The sequence below is a fragment of the Engraulis encrasicolus genome, chromosome 19 (genome assembly GCF_034702125.1).
Source record: "Engraulis encrasicolus isolate BLACKSEA-1 chromosome 19, IST_EnEncr_1.0, whole genome shotgun sequence".
Lineage (NCBI taxonomy): Eukaryota > Metazoa > Chordata > Actinopteri > Clupeiformes > Engraulidae > Engraulis > Engraulis encrasicolus.
The window spans coordinates 22010652-22018151 of record NC_085875.1 but is presented as its reverse complement, the minus strand read 5'-3'; positions in this window follow the sequence as shown (position 1 = coordinate 22018151).

Sequence of the window (7500 nt, the reverse complement as noted above, 5' to 3'; positions counted from 1 at the left end):
AAACTATTTATGAACCGTCTCTACCTTATCAATCGTCTCCGCGGAGGACACAATTTCTACAATATCTATTTTCCTCCACTGCATCTCACTGCTTGCTATTTATATAAGGTAGGTGACGACGAAAAAAAAAAAACCTTACTCACTCAACCACCCACCTCTGTGCAAGCAGAGCACACTCACCATCACAGACTCCACCATATGAATAAAAAATACCCGACAGTGAAATGTCAACTCAGGCGGGATTTGAAAAGCGGAATCAGTTTATGTCCTCGTTCAAAAGGCCTATGATTGATGGGCAGAGACAGGGACTGTCTGTCTAGAGTTGCCTTTGTTTCTGATCTGCCTTTTACGGGTCTTTGAAGAATCCCCTGCGATGGCTCTCTCACATCTCCAGGTGGGCGGGATACTTAAGACTCTGACCTGCAGCACAGCTGGCCTCTTTGATTGGTTAGTTAGGGTGGGTTTGTTTTGGGGGGGGATGTGATTGGCACACTGTCAAGTTCTTTAAAAAAAAAATGTTTCAATCTCTTATTTTCAGGGGGTTGAAATGATCCCTTCTTTTTTAAATCATAAGACATTACACTAACTCTTCAAAATACATTAACTTTCCAGATCCTGCGTTTATTGTTTGTTTTTGTTTTTGTTTTTATTTTTTTTGAAGGCAGATATCGACTCCTTTAAAACGTTGCTTCAGCAATATAACCAGGGAAGCTGATGGGGCGGGAAGGGGACAAAGGGCCCAGGGAGAGGCCAGAATTGGGACCGCATTACATTGTACAGTATGTATCGGGTGGGGGGCCATTTCAAATGATTTTTCCCCGGTCCTAGCCAAAGCTGTTGGTGGCCCTGAATATAACAGTCATACTGTTAGTCGATATCCTCATACATTCGGCTGCAGGAATGAAAACAAAAGTTCAAAGGGAAAAAAACAGACGTGTGTTCAATATACAGGGGTTGGACAAAATATCTGAAACACCTGTCATTTTAGTGTGGGAAGTTTCATGGCTCAAGTGGACCAGCATGTTGGCCAATCTTCATTAATTACACATTGGACCAGGAAAGTGAAGTGTGAAGGTTCAATTAGCAGGGTAAGAGCACAGTTTTGCTCAAAAATGTGCAATGCACACAACATTATGAGTGACATATCAGAGTTCAAAAAGGGGAAATTCTTGGTGTACATGTAACTGTTGCATCTTTGATCGAGACAGCAAGTCTTTGTGATGTATCAAGAGCAACGGTATCCAATGTAATGGCTGCATACCACCAAGAAGGATGAACCACATCCAACAGGATTAACTGTGGAAGCAAGAGGAAGCTTCTCATACTAAAATGACAGGTGCCTCAGTTGTTTTGTCCAAGCCCTGTACATTGTAAATGATGAGGGTACTGGAAGGGCAACAGTTTCTCATGATATATTTGACTGCCTTGTTTACATGCATTCGGGACAGTGTAAACAATATGTATAACAGTATGCAAAACATTACATACTGTATGCACTTACACTGCACTTCACCAGGGGATTAATAGTGGAGTTGCTCTGCCTTGTAAACACAGACCTAGTCTTACATGTTGTTGGAGCGATAACATAAAGTGCTACTCTTTGATGTGTCGACTCGACAAAGTCAGCCGAGACTTTTGCGGAGGGCTGTCCAGCAAAACTGCAGTAGCCCACAGCGTGTGTTGAAACAAACTCTCGTTACAGGTCTGTGGCGTTGGATCCAGGGCTGAGGGGGGTGCTTGTGGGGGATTGCCTCAGCTCCTTTGATCTGGCTCAAAGTCTGCGCGTCTGCATCCGCACGGAATAAAGAGGTGAAAAGTCTGGACTGTCAATCACCCATGCATGCGCCCATGTGCACACACACACACACACACACACACACACACACACACACACACACACACACACACACACACACACACACACACACACACACACACACACACACACACACACACACACATACGCATGCACATACACTCACGCATGCGCAGGCACACACACACACACACACACACACACACACACACACACACACACACACACACACACACACACACACACACACACGCAAGCACATACNCTCACGCATGCNCAGGCACACACACAGACGTGCGCGCGCACACACAGGCACACACACACACACGCACACACACACACACAGTATGGGATTTTTGAATTACTGAGCATCTTCTTATACTTTTCTCTTCTTCTCCATCTCTCTCTCTCTCTCTCTCTCTCGCTACTGAGCATCTTCTTACTTTTTCTCTTCTTCTCCAGCTCTTTCTTCCCATCTCTCTCTCTCTCTCTCTCTCTCTCTCTCTCTCTCTATCTCTCGCTCTCGCTCTCTCTCTCTCTCTCTCTCTCTCTCTCTATCTCTCTCTCTCTCTCTCCCTCTCTCTCTCTCCGCCTGCCTGTGAGTGCCTGTGATTTATTCAGTAGGATTAGGCGGCTGGCTGGGAGACTGGTCCAGGAGTAAGGCAGTAAGGCAGGGCTGTGTGCCGGCATGGCTGGCCGTATTAAAGATAAGCAGCTTTCCTTGATAGGCCTCTATCCTGCTTTAATTACCACAACTCAACTAGAGTCTCCAGCCCACACACTGCTGTTTGCAAGAACAAACAGGCAGGGAGGGTCTGTGTGTGTGCGTATGTGTGTGTGTGTGCATGTGCGTGTGTGTGTAGGGGGAGGGGGGTTGGTATGGGTGGTGGAGGGGCACTCATCTGTAATCCTCAGACCGGGCAGAACAGTTAAAGGTGTGTGTGTGCGTGTGTGTGTGTGTGTGCGTGTGCGCGCGTGTGTGCGGGTGTGTGTGTGAGAGAGAGTTAGAGGTCGGAGAGACTTGTAGCGAGAGACAAGCGTCTTCTTTGCCAACTCACCGCAAGCCCCTGTGTGGTGGCCACACGCTCAACGCCCACTCATACACACACACTTACAAAAACACACTCACACACATATGTACTCTGTTTCACACACATGCACACACACACACACGCACACGCACAAGCATGCCAGTAGAGTGTGAGCCTGCGTGGTGTTCTAATGCCTGTGTCCAGCTGCACACACACATACACACACACGCACACGCACACACACACACACACACACACTCACTCACGGACACGCACACGCACACGCACACACACACAGAAGATTGTGCAGGTGTGTGGTTGGAGATGAGCCTGCATGGTGTGTTAATACATGCGTCCAGCTGCTCCTTGACCTGCCAATGCCCCTGGTTGCCGTCTGCAGTAACCTGCTGCACACACACACACAGAGACACGCACACACACACACAGACACACACACACACACACACACACACACACACACACACACACACACACACACACACACATCCCAAACCTGCATGGTGTTCTAATGCATGCGTCCAGCTGCTCTCTTGGCCCGCCGTTGGCCCCAGGTCGTCGTCTGCATCGGCCCCGCTGCGATTTGTCTTCATGCTGAAGGACTAGCCCACAGCTTGTTCCTCCTCATCTCCGCAGGCCTGTGGATAATGAAGATGTGTAATAGGCCGGACACCGCCAGCTCGGCGAAAGGAAGCTCATGTTTAAAAGATGGCAGGAGGGATGTGGTGGAGGGAAAAGATTTTGAGGGGTTTGATGTGTTAATTTCTGCGTTAGAATCTTGCCCTGAGTGCTGCAACTATGAACAAGTGTTATAGCTCGTTTTACATAGTGTTTTGGATTTTGTTTTTTGAAAATGCAATTTATTGAATATGATACTGACTGTTTGTGTGTACAATGCATTGTTACCTCCGCCAAGGAGGTAATGTTTTCGGTCGAGTTGGTTTGTCTGTCTGTCTTTTTGTTTGTTTGTTTGTTTGTCTGTCTGTCAGCAGCATAACTCAAAAACTTTGTGGGTTTGTTGATAATGACTCAAGGAACAAGTGACTAATTCTGCTGTTGATCTGGATCACGAACCAGAACCAGGACTTTTCAAAGGATTCTTCACCATCTAGACGCCTCCTAGTGACCAGAAATTGAATTGCGGGAACACCACAAAAACAAGGCAGAAAGACTTAGGGTGTAACATAGTCAAATGTATCAAGTAGCTTCCTTGGCGGAGGTCTGCGCTCTCTGAGTGATTCTAGTTATTACATGTTTAGTACACTTTAATACATCAACTCTTACTCCTTTCCCAACAAAGTGTTATCCCTAGTGTGATATGTGACCACAATCACACAGTATAAGACAGCACGCTGTGCTCAAAACATAACAGTTAGTCATGCACACCTCACTTCAAACAGGTGCATTAGATGTAACCAAGGTGGTTCATGGTAGTAGACAAAATCCCACTGACTGTCCATTGCGCATGCCTTAATTGTCTACAGGTTTTCGATCATTCAGATCTTCTTCAGGTGAGATCATCAAACTGCTTCACCGGATCAACGCGGACCACTGCACTCGAGAAGCTGAGGTTTGATTACCGTAATTGCTGGCCTATAACACGCTCCGGCGGAAAAGCCGCAGCCACGACTTTTTAAAAAAAAATCAACAACAGAACACATATTGGCCGCATCGACGCACAAGCCGCATAAAATTAATGTTTGTTTTGTTTTTTGTTTTCGTTTTTTTTTTCTTTATTCTAGTGGTGTAGCTGATAAGTCCATGCTTCAAAATGCAACTTTTACCATAGGCTACCGGTATTACAGGCTTTACGGTAGGCTGCGTCTACTCTCACAGTTCATTGGTTTTCTCCATGGCTGGCTTCCGCAAACACAGCCGTCCAATTCATGCCAAGACAGGGCTCCGATCATGGCTATTACCGGTAATAGTATGGCGGTGTTATTGGATTTTAACTTCCATTAACCAGCTCACGCTTCAAATGCTCTCAACACAGAACCAGCATTTTAAAATGCGTCTAAACGTTTCAACACACAACTTTAACACAGTTGCCCAAGCACAGCCATTCACACAGAGAGTAGCATGATAAGTTAGCCTACCAGATCAGCCATGCTATTCCTCATAATCGCCCTCCTCCGGCGCACTGAAACCATTAAAATCCTCTTCTTCAGTGTCCGAATTGAAGAGCTGAAGAATGTCCATGCGAGCTGCTTCTCTTTCCGTGTCGGAGTCGATGTCGCTGTCGTCTTGGGACAAGTTGCCGGTGTTGTCGGCTTCCGCACGCAGCAGTCCTGCCTTCCGAAATCCATTGACGATGGTGGTGGTTTTAACTTTGCTCCATGCCGTCAGGATCCAGTCGCAGACTTGGGCATAAGTTGCTCTTCGCATTCGGCCAGTGTTGGTGAAAGATTTCTCACCGCTGGTCATCCATACTTCCCACTCCACTCTGAGCGCTGCTTTAAAGGCACGATTCACGCTGATGTCGAGAGGTTGCAGGTACTTTGTTGTGCCGCCCGGGATCACAGCTGGGATGGAGTTGGTGCTCTTGATGGCTTCTTTCACGGAATCCGTGATGTGGGCTCTCATGCTATCCAGCACCAGCAATGCCTTTTTTCTGCGAAAAAATCCCCCTGGTCGCTTGCCATAACATTCGGCCAACCACTCCTTCATTACGCTTTCGACCATCCATCCTTTCTTGTTCACCCTCACGACCACTCCTCTCGGTATGTTCTCTTTTGGCATCGTCATCCGCTTAAAGATGACCATCGGTGGCAGCTTCTGGCCGGATGCTGTGCAGCTCAAAACACAGGTGAAGTGAGTCCTCTCGTGCCCAGTTGTTTTCAGCGTGACTGACGATTCACCTTTCCTGTTAACAGTCCTAGTGAGAGGCAGGTCAAACGTCAACGGCACCTCATCCATATTCACATTCTCGTCGGGCCCGATTGAATGCTCCGCTATCTTTTCATGAATGAACTCACGGAAGTTGGCGATCTTTTCCTCGTAGTCAGGAGGGAGTTGCTGGCACAGGGTCGTTCGCGCTCTGATGGACAGACCCTTCCTTCGCATGAATCTGAGGCACCACGATGGTCCACCACAAAAATCCTCTATTCCCATTTCTGTGGCAATAGTTTTTGCCTTCAGACGAATTTGGACAGTGGAAATGCCTCGACCGTCGGCTCTCTGGGTATTCACCCAGTCCTCCAAGACGTTTTCAAGGTCGGGCCAACGGCTCTTACAGCCCCTGAAGGCTTTCCTCGTCTTCTTACACTGGGAAAGTTCATCACGCTGCTGTCTCCAGCGTCTCACCATGGACTCGTTTATTCCCAAGTGACGAGCAGCTGCCCTGTTTCCATCTCGGATGGCCAGATCGATCGCCTTCAATTTAAAATTAGCATCATACGCCTTTCTGCGAGAGTTATTGTTGTCCATCTTGAGGGAGCGTAATGTAGCGTAAAATGGCGGATCCGAAGTGTGACAACCTGAACGTTATCGCAACTTTTTGGTACATTGTAATTTAGTTCTAGAACTACAGTAGGGTCATTTTCATTGGTCAGATGCAGGCTGCCGGTTATGTTTTGGCGGTAAAGACGCGCAATGGCATAGTTTGGGCACTAGATGGGAGTGTTTAGTAACTAAATGCAGAGCCGCGTGTAGATTTCCCTTATTTAAATATAAGAACATCACAGATTGCCGGTAAAAATCCATAAATTGGCCGCATCGTCGTAACAGCCGCAGGGTGCAAAACGTGTGACAAAAGTAGCGGCTTATGGGCCGGCAATTACGGTATGTGGTGGCGTGGTACGCGGTGTATGGGGCAAGATCGCTGGCCGTGGTGCTGAAGTACCGCCAAGCCCAACAGATAGGGTAAACATTCTCAAGGTCGGGGTACGGGGTGCCACTGAGAGCTTAGGAAGTACCTGCGCCCACGCATATGTGCAAGGTCTGAGCGGACACCACCTGGCTATGGCAATAGATCCAGGCGATCTGGAGAGGAACAAGGGCAGAACTCCTGACGAATCGATCGGACATCGGTGGCAGGGAGGCTACTATCTCGATATTTTACTCATGGGGCAGAGACCAGCCATGATGACTTCAGAAACAGTGTATGGGGATGGAAAGTTTGGTAAGTTTGCAAAGGTTCTCTCTCTTATAATTGTGTTGCATGAAATACCATACAAAATACATTAGCGTAAAACATAGTAACACTATTTTTGGGATCAATCTGGAAAGAAAGTGTAGCGCTGTACAAGGGGTGTGGTTTATTGAACGTATTGATTTTATTGAAACTTTGCTAACCAGCTAAAGCAACCCTCATCACCGCCCTGTACACTGTTAAACACTGCAGCCAGTTAAACATAAAAAAGTAAGTTGAGTTGCTGCCTTGAGTTTGAAAGTTAACTCAGCTTGAGAAAGCCTCTTGTTGAGTTAAGCCTCGAGCTGAGTTAACTTAAAAACTTAAGGAAGCAGGGAAAGATAGCCTACATTTTTCACGTTTACCTGGCTTGCAATGTTTTACAGTGTGCTGTATGCATGGTACAGGAAATTGAAATGAGATGAGAGATGACAACATAGCGCCCCCTGTCTCTTGACATTTACAGTACAGTACAGAGTAAATTCCTGGATGACACCCATCAATTA